The sequence below is a fragment of the Macrobrachium rosenbergii genome, chromosome 37 (assembly GCF_040412425.1).
Source record: "Macrobrachium rosenbergii isolate ZJJX-2024 chromosome 37, ASM4041242v1, whole genome shotgun sequence".
NCBI classification, from domain to species: domain Eukaryota; kingdom Metazoa; phylum Arthropoda; class Malacostraca; order Decapoda; family Palaemonidae; genus Macrobrachium; species Macrobrachium rosenbergii.
This window is the reverse complement of record NC_089777.1, coordinates 18,858,717-18,876,536: the sequence shown is the minus strand read 5'-3', so window position 1 is coordinate 18,876,536 and position 17,820 is coordinate 18,858,717. Positions and strand designations below refer to the sequence as shown.

Sequence of the window (17,820 nt, the reverse complement as noted above, 5' to 3'; positions counted from 1 at the left end):
AACCTTTAAATTGGTTAAGAGTAATGCACAGGTATTACTGACTTTTATACAAGCACCGTCAGATGCCTGTACTCGAAAGTATTCAGCATTCATTAAAAATATTAATTTGTGCAGAGTAGACCGTTATAATTCACAAGTACCATTTTCTGTTGAGTGAAATATTTTACGACTAAATGTCAATAGCAACATTCATTTGGTCATATCAAACAATTCATTATTAATTTTTGTCTAAACTCTCTCTCTCTCTGTCTCTCTCTCTCTCTCTCGTTGAGCCTGTTTTTCTCTCAGAGAAAAAAAAAACAGTCTTGTCTCTCTCTCTCTCTCTCTCTCTCTCTCTCTCTCTCTCTCTCTCTCTCTGCAGCCTTTTTTCCTGAGAGAAAAAAACAGTAGTTTTAAGAACTTAATTCCTCCCCAATCTCTCTGTCTGTCTCTCTTTCTCTCTCTCTCTCTCTCTCTCTCTCTCTCTCTCTCTCTCTCTCTTTTCCATATCTATATATATATATATATATATATATATATATATATATATATATATATATATATATATATATATATATATATAGAAAATATGCATGTACTGTATATATACATAAATAAACACACACACACACACACACACACACACACACATATATATATATATATATATATATATATATATATATATATATATATATATATATATATATATATATATGTATGTACGTATGTATGTATATGTCTGTATGTCACAATACGAAAACCCATTGGACACCAGGTCCCATATCTCCAAAATTTCAAACGGCATTGACGTGGCGTGACGGCAAAAGCAGCCCCCAAAACTGTTGACCTGAAATTATGGTAATTCAATTCCGTTCGCCTTGATTCGCCAATCACTTAATTTGGGAACAATCGTCGCCGTTCGATTATGCAATAGATTAGCAGCGACAGGGCTCATTAGCATCTCTCTCTCTCTCTCTCTCTCTCTCTCTCTCTCTCTCTCTCTCTCTCTCTCTCTCAGTCTTCATTCAACTGAATGTCATAAATAAAAGAAAGATAGAGAATTTCTCTCTGTCTGTCTCTCTCTCTCTCCAGTCAACTGGATGACATAAAGCAATCAATCAATCTCCATTCAACTGAATGTCCTAATAAAAGAAAAAATTGAAAGGATAAAGAATTTCTCTCTCTCTCTCTGTCTGTCTCTCTCTCTCTCTCTCTCTCTCTCTCTCTCTCTCTCTCTCTCAGTCAACAGTGACTCCAGTTTTAGTAGACATAAATCAATCAATCAACAGCAACTGAATGTCCTAATAAAAAAAGATATTAGTTGAAGGATAGAGAATTTCTTCTCTCTCTCTCTCTCTCCAGTCAAAACGCCATAAGTCATAAATCAATCAATCTCCATTCAACTGAATGTCCTAATAAAAAAAGATATTAATTGAAGGATAGAGAATTTCTCTCTCTCTCTCTCTCTCTCCAGTCAACAGTGACGCCAGTTGTAGTAGACATAAATCAATCAATCAATCTCCATTCAACTGAATGTCCTAATAAAAAAAGATATTAATCGAAGTATAGAGAATTTCTCTCTCTCTCTCTCTCTCTCTCTCTCTCTCTCTCTCTCTCTCTCTCTCTCTCTCTCTCTCTCTCTCTCTCTCTCTGACGTCCACCGCGTCAGTCGGCATTATTTAATTCGGGAATTTGTCAAAAATCGGGTTAAATCGAGTGGCAGATGAAAAGGACATTTAGGAATGTGTTCAGTGATTATCAGACGCAGCTGTATTTGATTGTAGCTTATGCTAAGGTAACGAATTAATGATCTGCGTTAAATTCTGGTAAATATACAGTTATTATTTGGCATAAATAGAGTCTTTTGTCCTTAATAAAGTCAGTCGTTAAATTGTGGTAAATATGCCGTTATTGAAAGGTATAATTAATTTCTAGATGTTATGTTATTTATTTCTAGTCGTCCTTCCGTTATTGAATCTAGCACGAAAGGGTTGCAGATGCAAAGTAAGCTGACAGAAAATGGCCCAAATGTCAGGTTGCTTGTATAAATCATTATTGTGCAATTCGAAGAAAGAAGAAAACCGATATATAAAAATATCACTTGATTAGATATAGGACGTATATCTAGACTTGTCAGAAAATGGAGCAGTCTGTTCTCATTAGAAATAATGTATATATTATATATATGTATGTATGTATGTATGTATATGTATATATATATATATATATATATATATATATATATATATATATATATATATATATATATATATATATATATATATATATAAGAAAGCTTTTAATTCTCATCAGCTCTCGCTTGAAAGAGGTAAAAAGGCAAAAAATTTTTGTTTTGTTTTAATGTAAATAAATAGATATCAGGACACAGCCTAATGCAGACGAGAGAGAGAGAGAGAGAGAGAGAGAGAGAGAGAGAGAGAGAGAGAGAGAGAGAGAGAGAGAGAGAGAGAGAGAGAGAGAGAGAGAGAGCAAAAGGGGGAGGGATTAAGTTCTTAAAACTACTGTTTTTCCTCTCAGGGAAAAAAAGGCTGCAGAGAGAGAGAGAGAGAGAGAGAGAGAGAGAGAGAGAGAGAGAGCACAACTTTAACAGCCCAAAGATTATCTGAGATGCGAGCCACCCCTGAGGGATTTGAAGTACTCGGGAACTTTCGTGATAGCCTACATTATTTATCAGCTACATTTTCCGCTTACGTTTCCGCCCCCCCACCCCCCTTCTTTTGTTTTTTCTTTCTTCTTTCTTTCCTTACTTTCTTTTCTTTTTTTCTACCGTTTTATTTTCATGTTGTTTCGCGGCTTACTTTTTTGAGGGGTAACTGTGGGCTTATCTCAAATTGATACAAAGATTTGTACCTGTTTAAATCTGTGGTACAGATTTGTTTTATAAATACTTCCAGGGGTATCCTCCTACAATATTATGGAATATTTATTTATAAACTATTTAACCAACATCATTAATCAGATTGGCTTCATAAATACTTTCAGGTTTCCCTCTCAGAATATTATAGAATATTTGTTTATAACTATTTAGCAAACATCATTATTCAGATTGGTTTTGTAAATACTTTCAGGTTTTCCTCTCGGAATATTATAGAATATTTATTTGTAACTATTTAGCAAACATCATTAATCAGATTGGTTTTGTAAATAGTCTGGTTTTCCTCTCAGAATATTGTAGAATATTTATTTGTAACTATTTAATAAATATCGCGGACCAAAATTGCCTTTATTTATCAATATTTTATTGAGTAACTTCAGTGTCAATGATAGGAAATCCCTTTCTCTGAAACTTTAAAGTTTTTCTTTTCATTAAGTGTCCAAAGAATAAATGCACTTTAGGGTTATTATGAAACTGCTGTGACTTTCAACTGACCTTGGAGTCCTGTGCTAGCGGCATTGGGGTAGAGTGAAAGTACACGGTTCGGCTACCCAGTGGGTATCCAAAACCAAGAACACTGTTGGGTCTGCCCTGCTCGTTCAGCTTGGTGTATTATTCCAAATTCCAATTATCTTATTCCCTTTTTTCACATTTATTCTGTTCTTTCCATCTATTCCTATTACCGTATAAGCCTCACAACTGATTATTTCATTAGAATTTATAAAAAAAACTAATCTTACAATTTTTTTTCAAATTTTAGTCCAGATTATCAGTAAATAAAATACTTATTCCAGCGCCCGATATTACCGTAATCGTCGCGACTCCAGACTGCATAAACAGAACAATCAATCAGCCTCACAAGAAATCTGTGATGCAGAACCAAAAAAAAAAAAAAAAGAAGATTGCTTGCACCGAATGGCTGAACAATCCCGAAGGATTTTTTTTTGCTGAGATCCCAAAACACCACTTTTGGTACCGAAGGACAAAGCAATTTCCTCCTTCCCCTTTTGCGCGAGGACAAAGTAGCTTCGGATTATCATTGTCCTTTGCTTCTTTTTTTTTTATTTTTATTTTTATTTTTTTTTAGGATTTCGAAACTTCGACGAAATTGCTCTGAAATTTACGAGAGACTTTTGGATTTTTTTAGGGGGTGGGGACGGCATTTCGTCTCAAGATAAATTCTCAATTCACGGAGCGTTCACTTTGCTTGATTAATTTGGAAGCTGTTGCTTAAGAGAAAGAAAAAACAAGTAAAAAATGCGCCGAAGTTTCTTCGGCGCGATCGAGTTGTCCGTACAGACGCTACGGCGTATAATCAAGGTCACCGAAAATAGGTCTATCTTTCGGTGGTCTAGGTATAATGCTGTATGAGCCGATGCCCATGAAACTTTAACCACGGCCTGGTGGTGGCCTATCCTATATCATTGCTAGAAATACGATTATGGATAAATTTAACCTTAAATAAAATAAAAACTACTGATGCTAGAGGGCTGCAGTTTGGTATGATTGATGATTGGAGGGTGGATGATCAACGTACCAATTTACAGCCCTCTAGCCTCAGTAGTTTTTAAGATACGAGGGCGGACAGAAAAATTTGCTGACAGAAAAAAGTGCGGACGGACAGACAAAGCCGGCACAATAGTTTTCTTTTACAGAAAAAAAAAAATTATTTCGGTTTTGTCTTTTAAAACTGTGTCGGATCAAAACTCGTATAAGAAAAAGGTTTTCCCGAAATGGTCGCTGATTAATGAAGACCGTGCAGGCTTGGTTCTTTTTCTGAGTAATTAAAAGCTCAAGGTATTTTTTGACATGTTTTATACGCAAACATTTATTTTTTTAATTTTTCAGATAAAGAGTCAAATCCTCTTTTCATTTGCCGATTGTAAGACTTCGCTTTAATCTCAGGTATAATTTTTCTCTTCGTTTTGAGGAATCATTTTTTTTACCCAATTGTTTTCTTTCCTCAATTACTATAATTTTTTCATTTGTTCTTAAGGTATTTTTCTCTCACTGTTATCGTTTTGGCTTAAATAAATTTATCCATATCATGCGAGGAAGACATTCCCCTCTCTCTCTCTCTGTCTCTCTCTTTAACGTCCCATCTCATAACACATCGGGCAAAGATGTACAGATTCACATAAATATTTTCCTTCTAAAAAATTAAGCTGCGGAAAATTTTAAATATAAAAAAAAGACATAAATATCATTCTTAGCGCCCAGATAATTTCACTCATATATTATGATGTAATCCTGTAGCAATCCATCCGGGTGCAAAGCTAATCCTTCTTCGTGAAAGGTAATCTCTATCTGAATAAGTGACGACGAAGCAAATTTGAGCCCATGAAAATTGAGCGACGCACATGTGTCTAAAAGTGGTCTGTCGTATATCACACCGAGGACTGAATAATTCATACGACAGTCGGGTAAATTGCCAGATGACTATCATTACACTGGTCCAAGTTAATGGCTCTCTGCCCCCCAAGGATATAAAACATGAGTTTGGGTCTCAAAATACCTTCGAGTTTAAAAAGCCTGTTATTTTCTTCTCTCTCTCTCTCTCTCTCTCTCTCTCTCTCTCTCTCTCTCTCTCTCTCTCTCTCTTCTTCTTTTGTTAGAAGTATATATATGAATACACACACACATACATATATATATATATATATATATATATATATATATATATATATATATATATATATATATATATATATATATATATATATAAGTATAAATATATATAGAGTATAAAGGAGAGAGAGAGAGAGAGAGAGAGAGAGAGAGAGAGAGAGAGAGAGAGAGAGAGAAAGACACTAATAATCATAGTATTATGACCACATTATAAATAGGTCTCTCAATATTTCCACACATTTGTGTCCTGATCATTTTCCAAGACTCACATTTAAGGTTCAATAATCAAATTGTAAATCCTTCTGTTGGCCTTTTCGGAAGTATTTTGCTCGGTAAAATGTTTACTTTTACCACAAAATATTGTAAAATGTTTACAATACTTTATGGGAAAACTTTTAGCCTGAATAGATTCTGCTAAATTCCTAAGAATTACTTTAAAAACTCAGATTTTACAACGATGGCGATATCTGCTTTGGTTACTAAAGTTACCAATAGATGTCACTACAGTCCTAACGTGTCTCTACTGAAACTGACTTTCCGTTGCTCGAGATTCCTTGGATTTTTGTCGGCTAAACGGATCGTCGGCTTCTCAGTTTTTCGTCGACTCCCGTTGCAAGTGGAGTTTGCCGATTGGATTCTGTGAATATAAGAACTAAGGGGCAAGAAAGTCAAGTCTTTCCTAAATCACTAACATGGTGGCTTTGTTTGAACATCACTGAAAAGAATGGATTCTGTTGCAGGTCACTTTTGTGCTTATTTCGTGGCCTAGTTATTGTGGTTCTGGTTTGAGACTGAACAGGTTGATCAGAGAAGTGGAGTGTTGTGGAACACTGGTGTTAGTTGGTTTGTGAAATGTTTTGTATATATGAGGAGACTGAGGGCCTAAAGACCCATTTAAACATTAACAGTTATGAAGGAACTGTTGGAAATTAACAGTTCTGACTTCAGAGCTCTTGGGAGAAAGTTCTTAGATTTTTGGACAAACTTTTGAGTGGCGTGCTGAAAGTTTCAAATTACTGGGAGCCATTGCAGTTTTGCTGCAAAAGGGACTGTGTACACTTGCATTTACAAGGACGGTGAGGTTTCCAGTGTACAGGTATAAATCTTGCTTAGCCGATGATTGCCTAAGCTTTTGTATCTAGCCCAGTTTAGCATTTGTTGCCTGATCTTAATCCTGGGTAGCTTAGTTTTTATTTAATTTTGTTTGAATTAATTTCCTCGCATACAAGTTTTGGCAGTAAAAAAGATCAAATAACTTAGGTTTGCTGTTTACGGTGATATTTAGCACTTAACTAGGGAAAGATTAGGGGCTCCCAAGATTAGGTTAGGTTGAAGTGGTGTTTAGGATGTATCCTTGTCAATGCGTCGTTCTTAGCAGTATAAGTGGGTATCAAAATCTGTTGCAGTCAAATTTTGTCAGTGAACGTCAGACATTAGATGTGTATACATATAATTCGCCACTAAATATGGGGCCATGTGTAAAACCCTGTTGTTATAGTCTACAAGTGGTTACCCATATATCTGTAATTATCATATTTGTGATGGGAGAGGAATAAAAGACAAGTTCACACTGAGAGAAGATAAAACTACAGAAACAATAATGTAAGTACGCACTATGTAAAAAATATACTACCTAATGTGCCTACTAACTTTGCCTAATTTTACCAGGCCTGACACTGGCTTATATTGTGTAATATCCCCTTACACAGCCCAAACTTGCATTGTCCAACTTAACCCTTTCCTAGCTTAGGTTAGCATACTTAAAATCTTAATTTAATCAGCCCAAGCTTGCATTGCCCAACTTAACAGTGACTAGCAACTGTACAGTTGCATCCCCTAACTTAAACTTGCATAGCCTAACCTTGCATTGTCCAAAATGCCTACCCTATGCTTACATTGCACAATTTTACCTTACCTAACCTTGGCTTACTGTACAGAGCTTTACTGTGTATGGCTTAATCTAGCATTTCAAAGCTTAGCCTTTCCCTTCTATACCTAGCCAATCCTAACCTTATATTGCTTGGGAGTTTTTCTGCCCCACCCTTATGTAGCCCATCATTACCTCCTGGCTAGCAATACTGAGCCTTGCAATTGAAGTTACATGCCTTAAGTTTGTTGCCTAGCCCAACATTTAGTGGCACAACTTAATGCTGTCTAGCCTAAGCGTACATTGCATAACTACTCATAACCTTGCCTAACCTACCTTGCCCAGTAGTACCTTGCCTAACTTAACACTAGGATATTCTTTCTAGCCAGACCCTAGTTTTGCCAATGTGTTACTTTTAAAACAAAAATGGTCGTGTATATGTTATTTCAGCAAATTGTGAGGTCTTTATATCAAACTATTGGGAATTATGTAGTTAGGCTACATTGCTATTGGTAGAAGGGATAAACAGTGAGGTTTTCATTTTTTTATTTTAATGTCGCCATGTGCTGAAGAACACTCTGTCTACAGTTATCCAAAACTGTTTTTTCTGACCAGAATTACTTTCATGAAACTGGTAAGTGGTGCAGTTTTATAGATAATAGGCGCTACGTATTCGTGGTTCTAATTCGATGGATTGGTTTTAATTCAGTGTGGAGCATTAGGTGATATCTTGAGAAATTTAAGAGAAAATTGCTTTGTTTGCAATAGCTTACAAATCATGGTGTATATGGTCTGTGTCCAGAGTGCTTAAAGGACTTAATCTCTGAATCTTGGACTTGAGACATTTGAGTCATAAAATGTGTGGAAGTACAGCCTAGGAAAATATTGTAAGGATTGGTAACAGTGAATCAGCAAAAAAAATCTATTGATTATTCACTGATGTATGGTCTACATAATTGCTTATATATATGCTAGTGGACATATTAACTGGGTATCAAGTTTGTCTTGAGAACTTGAAGGACAAATGTCATCTTAAATGATGTATGAATTTCTGTACCTTTTTAAGTCTTGATATTTTTTATTGATATTGATGCATATTTTACTGGCCACACAGTCTGTTGTTAGGCTTTGGTACTGAATAATTTTTGGTAAAACTTTACTTAAGTTGCGTGGTCTGATTCCCGCCAGCCGTTGACCAGGACAGGTTCCTCATACATATAGGTATAACCTTTCCTATTATGCCAGGTCCTGAGCATAACTAGATCTTACCTACCTAACCTAACTTAGGGCGATGTGCCATGACCTGACAAGGGGACGGCTTTGCGCCCGCTGGACCCCCAAAAAAAGGCGACTGGCGGGAATCAGGCCGTGCTACTAAAGTTAAGTTTTACCAAATTTTCAACTAATTCTGGTTTAAGTTGGCTGCTGAAATAATTAAACATTAACCAAGTGAACAGGGATAATAGAGTACGCTTTGTGTATCTGATGTTTTGTGCTAGACCCTTTTATGAAGGTAGGGTTTTGTTATTAATTTACCTAAAAACTGTCAGTCACAAATTTACATAAAAAATTATAAGTTTTTCCATTAGTTTCTTAGTTACTTACTGGCAAGTTTATTAATGATGGGGCGTTGCACTCGAGAAGAGTTTGTTGATAATTTTTTATTTTTTAGATTACTCAACGTGATTTAGTTATTGCTATTAAGCATCCTTTGCTGGGGCACTGGGAAGGAAATAAGGGTGACAAAAATCGATGCTTTAGATATGAATCCTGTGCATAAAATAATTTGGAACTGTGAACGTTACCTATAAGAATAGGATCACTGAAGGGTTGTTAAGCCCGAGAGCTTTTGCACAGTACCACTAAGCCGTTGCAATAAGGTGCATTCAGCTGCCAGTTGACTTATTTAGATGAGTTTTTTCTGAAGTTTGCCTTGAAATAAAATCTTGTGTTAACTTTTCATAGTCATTGGAGAAACTAAAGTTTTTGTTGGTTTTGAAAAACTGTCATTTTATACAGCATATCAAAGTATTTTTATATATTCTGCAAAGTTGTTGGTCTCTTAGCGAGTTTCATTTCATAAACGCTGAGAAGTTGGTGAACACTGGAAAATAAAACTAAATGAAATTGTCTCAATAGAAACTTGTATTATTTTTATTGGATTGTAAATATTGCACAGAATCATGGCATACATTATAAAAATTTTAATTGGACTTGCCAGTAAAGCTAAAAGAACGAGAATGTATTTTTTTTAATAAAAGTTTGAGTTCACAAATTATTAGATCAATAACTTTTACTAAAACGAATGTTACCCTGCAGTGTTTTCCTGTTATTGGAACAAAGATTCCACCCTTGATTGTTTGCATAAGAGATTTGAACAAAGCAACTTTAATTTACTAGTATTGCTATTAGCCGTGTCAAGTTGATACATTTGCAAATATGGTAATAAGGTTTTTCCTTTTCAGATTGGAGAGGACAACACATCATGAGTCCATATAGCAACCAAAATCCCAAAGGAAATATATGGGAATGGACACTCAAAAGGGTAAAAGTATGGAGCAAGTACCTGGAAATCTGCCAGTTTGCAGAAATGCAACCCGCAAAGGATTAAAGTAGGAACAAGCTCACAGAAATATCAGTTGCTCTGCTGTGCTGATGATGCTTTCAGGATGCTGTGAAGCATAGAATTTAGTCCAAAGGCCAAGCACTGGGACCTATGAGGTCATTCAGCACCGAAAGGGAAATTGAGAATAGAAAGGCTTGAAAGGTGCAACAGGAGGAAAACATCGCAGTTGCACTACGAAACAAGTGTTAGGAGAGGGTGGATAGCAAGATGGAACAGAGGGAATATGAACGGTGGTAAAGTAAAAGGAATGAAAGAAATTGCCGCTAGGGGGCCGAATAGTACCTCAAGTAATGCCTACAGTGCACCGCGTGAGGTGCACTGACGGTATTTCCTCCTTACGGGGACCCAAAAGGAAGGAGCAACTGGTGAGGGCTGGTACTTGAAATGCGAGGACTGAAGGGAAATGACACCACGAACTCAACTCTACAAGGAGATTGGGGAAACTCGTGTAATGCTGCTATATTAATGGTAAATATCTTCACATCATAATTCTGATATAAATAAATGTTAGTTCTTAATGTTTATGAAATATGAAATACTGGTAAATGTAAAGATCGTGATCGTGATGGATTTAAATAGTGTAAATATGCAATGAAAGATTAGTGGACTACTAAGCTTAATTTGAATTTTCATAAATGCCAAAACATTCAAAATTTTAATGTATACTAATTGTCAAAACATTTCGACTGTTTTGATGTACACTTAATGGGGAAACTTTAAATCATTCAAAGTAACACAGATCTGTTTTTCCAGGTGAAGAGGAAGGATCCGTGCTATCATTTGTGCTAACTACTTAGCGAGGTCAAGAGATCTTGTAGCCGAGAGGTTCAAAGAGTAGTATAATGTGCTCTTGAATTTTTTAGCGCCCTTACTGAGCTTTCTTACTAAAAAGTTGTCTGCAAAACTGAATGTAATTCCATCGGTTTATAACTAAGGTAAAATATTTTCCTTGGCATCGTAAATAAAACTTACTTGTGTAGTATTGTATTCATGTGGACAATCATTAGAAGTAATTTAAATTTCTTTTTTTTTTATTGCTGTTGTAAGTTTTGCAGTTGTATTGATTTTTATTTTCAAACAACGAACTGACATTGGATCTCACAACATTTTGAATACATATGGTTGTTTATAAGTATTTACTAATAGTACGAATCCATCTAGTATCAGATCTCTTAATTTATTTATTTTAAATAGGAGAGAGAGAGAGAGAGAGAGAGAGAGAGAGAGAGAGAGAGAGAGAGAGAGAGAGAGAGAGAGAGAGAGAGAGAGAGAGAGATATACACACATATATGTGAGACTAATATTCATAGAATTATGACCACATGGTAGATAGGTCTCACAGTGTTTCCATACATTAAGTAAAGGCATCAGAGTTAATAGGTCCTTTTGAACTTTAGTTTTTGGGGGGTGTGCACTGTACCTCCACTACATTTTGAGTGACAGGTAGCAGCCTTTTTATGATAGATTCTCTTGAACTATAGTCTTGGAAGATGTGTCCTTTCTTGCCTCCATGTTTTGACTGACAGGCCGCAGGATTTTGTTTTTCCACATGAAGAGACAAATCTTGCCTGTTGTTCGTTTAAATGGTCGTGTTTTTTAGGGGACGTTTTTGTGTTTTAGAGCTTTTTCCAGGTCACTGAGGTTAAACTTGGAGGCTTCAGTTACCGTCTGAATTTATAGAACTTGAAGTTGGTTGTTGCTTGGTAAGTGTAGGAGGCAATTTGACAGCTGAATGGCGGGATCAGTGTGAAATGTTAACGCCATAGAATTTGACATCCGAGTGACACATTCATTCAAAACCTAAGCTCAGACTAGACTTTAGTTGACCTCTGATATTTTGCCACTGGTCTGTGGATGTATCTTTTCTTTAAAGTGTCCTTTCTCTTCCATTCTCGGCCTTTTCTATAGGTGTTTTATTTGGTCACTGTTCCGTTGAGTGTTTAAAGACCTTCCGTTCAGCCTTTTTATTCAGCCTTTTCAGGTCCTTTTGTTCAGGCTTTTTTTTTACCTTTTCGTTCGGCCTTTTCATGCCGTTTTGTTCATAATTTTCAGGCCTTTTCGTTCAGCCTTTTCAGATCTTTAGTTCATCCCTTTTTTCAGTCTTTTCAGACTTTCGTTCAATCTTTTCAGACTTTCGTTCAGTCTTTTCAGACTTTCGTTCAGTCTTTTCAGACTTTCGTTCAGTCCTTTCAGACTTTCGTTCAGTCTTTTCAGACTTTCGTTCAGTCTTTTCAGACTTTCGTTCAGTCTTTTCAGACTTATGTTCAGTCTTTTGTGCAGTCTTTTCAGACTTGTCGTTTTTTAGCATTTTCAGACTTGTCGTTTTTTAGCATTTTCAGACGTGTCGTTTTTTAGCATTTTCAGACTTTCCGTTCAGCCTTTTCAGACATTTCGTTCAGACTTTTTGGACCTTTCGTTCAAACTTTAAAGTAGTTTATGGTAAAGATTATAAATGCTGTATTTATTCTGTAAATGGCTGTGACAAACTATTGTGCAAAAATCCTAGATAAAGTCGTCTGTCAACTTAGCTTCCAGAACAGGAATAACCTTTAGGCTTTTTCATTCTTACCGGCTGGCTATTCTCATTCATATCTTCAGAAGCTGCTCTTGGGAAAGATGTGTTTTCCAAACCTGTTTTATGGCTTCGCAATTACTATTGCAGAATAATGTTGTACAGATTTGTAGAATAATGCTATATAGATTTTCTTTTGAATAATGCTATATAGATTTTTTTTTTCATTCTTACTGGCTATTCTCTGTAAATATCTTCAGAAGACTTCTGCTCTTGCAAAAGGCGCATTTCCCAAGCCTATTTTATGGCTTCGTAATTACGATTGCAGAATGCTGTATAGATTTGCAGAATAATGCTATATCTAGATTTTCGTTGATCCCTACTGGAACCGAATTAAGTGAACCGTCTGGAACTAATGTTTCGTTATGGGATCTATAATTAGTATAAGTAGTGTATACTAATTTGTGTATATTGAATTGTGTACCAGTGTATACCACCACTCAAAAATTACATGAAAACCGTGTGGCGTAAGATTTTTTCATAAAAGGTCTTGTGGCCAAAGACTTTTAAAAATGTAGGAAACATCCACTATACGCTGTACTTAGTGGTTTCTCGTTTCTCGTATGAAAAATTCAGCTCGTTTCACGTATGAATTTTTCATTACTTGTAATTTTTAAAGTATTTACCAAAATATTTTTTACCAAAATATTTTGTCAACAAACCATTCTTTTTCTTATTTTGTCGCCCAATTTCATTGGTGATTTCGTTCAGCCACAAATTTCATACACATGCCTGTCTTATTTGTAGTGAAAGTCATTCATTGGTAATTCTGTTCAACCATTAATTTTAAAATTAATTTGAATGTTTTGAATGTTTTTACACTAATTTCTGTATCCTTTGCAGGACAATGCAAGAAAACGGCAAGGCTTGTTGGAGCGAAGGAAACGCTAGGGCTTTGTAGGAGCGAGTGAAGTAGACGAGAGAGCGCTTTCTACAACTGAAGGTTTCAGCATCTCTAGTGGCTACTATTAAAGATTAATTGCTATATCGTCTTGCCCTAATGGAGGGGAAACGATTAGGGCGATTTCATGAGCTTCTGAAGTGACAGACATGAAATATCTTGGTTGGGATGTAGATTCCTCTAAAATATCTTGGTTGGGATGTAGACGAAGTTTTTACGTTAGGTTTCCTTAAAACGTCCCATTTATAAAGCAAAAATGCTTTTAAAATGGGGAAGTTTGTTTTGGAAACTTGCTACATTGTCTACAGAAAAAAATCCCATTTCACTTTCCCAACCAAGATATTTTAGAGTAAGCGGACCCCTTGGTGTTTTCATGAGGGGTAGAGGAAAAGGCCCTTCCTTGAGGGAAGAGTATAAAGAATGTACTTTTAGACGAATCATACTGTAACAACATTAAATACTAGGGAAGTGAAGAAATAAATTTTAAATGGAAGCATTTTAAATTTTTCATTATATCACTCCTTAAACATGTAACAAAACTTTCTACGATTTATAAAAACCATAACACTCGGTTGTTCTTGCACTGCTTGTCTCTAATATATCCCACTTAGCTTTCTTGAAAAACTACAGTTATATACAATTATTGCACTGTTCGCTTCTTTGAAGAGCTGCAGTCAAGAGACTGGTACCAATCATGCTCTCACACTGATGCCTCTGAAAAATCCCACTTGGAAGCCAATTCCAATTCTTGCACTGTTCACCCTGGAAATTCCACTTCGTTTCCTTGAACTGAGTCCAGAGTCGATACCAATTCTGGAACTGTTGCCTCTGAAAACTCCCGCTTCGCTCCCTTGAACTGCAGTCAATATTCTTGCACTACCTTAAATACTGCAGTGAATACGCTCTTGAAATGCCCAGTGGTCACACCTCGCAATAGCTTATTTAAATTCTTCACACAATCGAAGACGACAGAGAAACCCTGCAAAGAGAATATACTTGATAAACGTAACCTCCAAAACTTGATACGAAACAAGAGTAACCTTCTAAAGTTTATCTGTACGAGTATAGGACCTTAAAAAATCATTTACTGCAGCTATATTACGTTTAGCAAAAAATTTGCATAAAAAGTTGGTTTAGTAAAATTAGCGTAATGATGGCTAATACATTCAGTGTGTCAAAACTATGATACTGTAACTATAAAACACCTGAGAACTTCAGCGAGATAGAACTTGCAAATGAATACTTTACGTTATCTATAAAATACCTATAGAACAAGCAAATGAATACCTTACGTTATCTATAAAATACCAATAAACTTGAGATAAAACTTTCAAAGGAGAAGTATTCTTCATATATATCAGGCTACTGAAGTAAAAATAACAGTTCTTCATCAATGAAGATCAATGAAGCTTACGAAATTTCATATTTACGGTTTCACCACTCAAGGATTACCACAAAATACAGTAGCAAATGTATCTCTATCTCTTCCTCTAGCATAAAAACAGTTTTCAGTGTTTTAAATCATCAACTAACCTTGGAAAACAAATTCTAAATTTGAAAGCTAAATTTTTCATACAGCAACCAGTGAATTTATTTTTTTATCTTCAATATTGAAAGCTATCAATTAACCCTAGAAAACTAAAAAAAAAAAAAAATTTGAAAGCTTTAGAATTTATCTTACGCAACATTATGCTCACCTTTCTTTGGGCTCCAATTCTGATTCATTCATGTATCCTTTATCTTCAGATTCTTGTATATGTATATGTATCATCGCGCAGGATGGAAGCACGGAGTTTGTAATGGCGTTTTCCTTACATTGTTGTACGAGGTCTTATTTCTTGTATTCTTTGAAAACACACAAGGCTGAGATATCAGAAACACCCAGCTGCAAGGGTAGGAAAAATTATTACAACTGTAACTCTCCTACACAAAATATATATGATTAAGGGTTAGATATGCTATAACCAGAACTAATTTATACAAGCATATCTCCACAAAAAACTCGATTGCATGTTTTAAACACATCAAGGTACTTTACAGTTTGGCTGAAAGACGTGTGCTATATGATAACGTGTTTGAGGTAAAACTACATTCCCAAATTTTAACTACATTCCCAAGATTTATTACCCACATCAAGATACTGTACTGATTCACTGAACAACCTGTGTTTTATGCAAACCTGTTTCAAGAAAAACTGCATTCCCAAAGATTAACTATATAACCAAAAATTTTAACTTTATGCACTTAATACATTTCAATGCACTGTAATCTGTTAATATGCAAATTCTAAATTCCACCACTCTATGAGAATGTCCACACCGTAACCCTCTCTTGTAGCTAAGCTAACTTTCACAAGATATTATCCTAGAGAAGATAAAATAGTATTTGAGAAGATACCTAATCATTTCCCGGTTTATTAATAATCAAATTGAAACTAATAACTCCAATTAAAAAAATTAAAAATCTAAGGCTTTCACGTGGTCGCATTAACAAGCAGCACTTGAAAACATATTAGTTTCAATTAAGAGATTTAACTTAAAAAAAAACCTAAGGTCATTATCTGGGCATGTCAATTAGCTCTAAAAGAAATATTCAAAGAAAATCCCTTGCTATAAAAAAAAAACAAGATCTACCATAACCTTAGCTCAGCTTTCAAAAGCCCAACACTTCAATATAACGTCAAATTACTAGTTAAAATGACACTTTGAAATCAACGAACATAAAACTCCTGGGATCATGGAATAAAAGTGCTATACAGTTTATGATACCAGTAGGAAACCAAGAAATCTCCTGTTCACTGTAGAAGCACTGTAGAAGCCTTATAAAAAGCTAAGTGTTCCGCTACAGAAGGCAATCGCCTTTTTGGTTAATCACTGACCTCTTACTGCCTGCTTTTTTATAAGTGAAAAAAATCTCTGGAGACGCATTAGCCTTTCCTATCTACGAAATGTAAAGTCACACACTAGCTATCAAGATACTGCACAGCAAATTTTAAACCTCTAAGTTGAAATCTTTACAAAATATGATCCCAAATAGCTCAGGAAAACTTCATTACAATTGGACAGAATCAAACGTAATATATCTCACCTTACATTATAGGCATTCCACACGCCAATTTTCATTCATGAATATCAGTCAGGAGAATCAAATACTGCTGCTTCAGATCTTCGACTTAAGTTACAATTTCATGTTCAATCTTCGCACCGTCAGTATGATGGCCTGAAAAAATTTATCCAGATAACTTGAGAGGAACCCTGACTGACAAAATTAGAACACAAGAATGGTTCTCGAAACCTCAAGTGCGTAACATTATAGGCACAATCATTTCAACCATTACAAATAAACCACCCTTGCTAAATATGTCAGTAATATTTGTACCTCATCATCACCCTAATAAATTTTGAACTAAAAAGTTTCAAATTGAAAACAATCATAACCAAAGTACTAAACTGGAAAATGAAAATGGTTGACTAAAGACAAAAACTTCCAACATTCATTAAATTAATATTAATATCAAGCTTACCACATCCACTCGCCTAATATTAGGTAACCACATTTATCAACTTATATTTACAATGAAAATTAGATAGTGAAATCACACCACCCACTATTGACCTGGTGGAACACGCAACCCAAGGTGATGCTAAAATGACGATTCGTAAATTTGCTGTGTAACAAAGGACTAGTATGTTCGGACATATACTTACTGCAGTCGTGGCTTTCCTTGAAACCTACACAATGATCCCATTATGCCTTTTAGACCTCTCAGAAGTTTCGAACCCAGAAAACTTTTTTCTGGTTGAGCACTTGACGTGGTTGTACCTTCCTGGGGGGGGATAGTGCCGTCAGACTGTAGGCATTGCTTAAGGTTCTTTGCAGCGTGCCTTCGGCCCCTAGCTGCAACCCCATTCGTTCCTTTTACTGTACCTCCTTTCATATTCTCTTTCTTCCATCTTACTCTCCTTAACCCTCTTCTAACAATTGATTCATAGAGCAACTTCGAGGTTTTCCTCCCGTTACGCCTTTCAAACCTTTTACTGTCAATTTCAGTTTCAGCGCTGAATGATCTCATTGGCCCCAGTGCTTGGCCTTTGGCCTAAATTCTATATTCAGTTCAACGTGGTTGCACCAAGCACCTTTCGCTGATTATACATTCGAGCGAATCATCCTCCTCTTGAAAACAGATTTCCATAAAATTTGATAGTCCTCGTATCGGGAGTCTTCAAATAAGTCCTTCCTTGTAGCCTGAAGTATCCTAAACTTTTCCTTCCGGCATCCTGAGGAAAAAAAAAGTTTTAGTCCCACAATTTCCAAAGTCAGTCTTACTCACAGTTACAGTTTTAAGCCC

The 17,820-nt window shown here is 35.6% G+C and overlaps 2 long non-coding RNA genes across 3 annotated transcripts in view; one reads left to right on the top strand and one right to left on the bottom strand.

Moving 5' to 3' along the window:
• LOC136825382 (uncharacterized) overlaps nucleotides 1-13,629 on the top strand; it is a 71,684-nt gene extending 58,055 nt beyond the window's left edge. The window contains exons 1-4 of one of the 2 annotated variants that reach the window (XR_010849315.1): nucleotides 6,113-7,108; nucleotides 9,839-10,467; nucleotides 10,753-10,934; nucleotides 13,415-13,624. This is a non-coding gene — a long non-coding RNA (uncharacterized lncRNA). Of the gene's footprint in view, nucleotides 1-6,112; nucleotides 7,109-9,838; nucleotides 10,468-10,752; nucleotides 10,935-13,414 lie in introns of those variants that run through there. The other variant, XR_010849316.1, reaches the window with a different exon arrangement.
• A 500-nt stretch (nucleotides 13,630-14,129) lies between these two features.
• Nucleotides 14,130-16,767, bottom strand: LOC136825383 (uncharacterized). Its single transcript, XR_010849317.1, has 3 exons — nucleotides 16,560-16,767; nucleotides 15,170-15,357; nucleotides 14,130-14,451 (listed from the first exon to the last, which is right to left on the bottom strand). It is a non-coding gene; the product is annotated as an uncharacterized lncRNA (long non-coding RNA).
• Nucleotides 16,768-17,820: the final 1,053 nt, after the last annotated feature.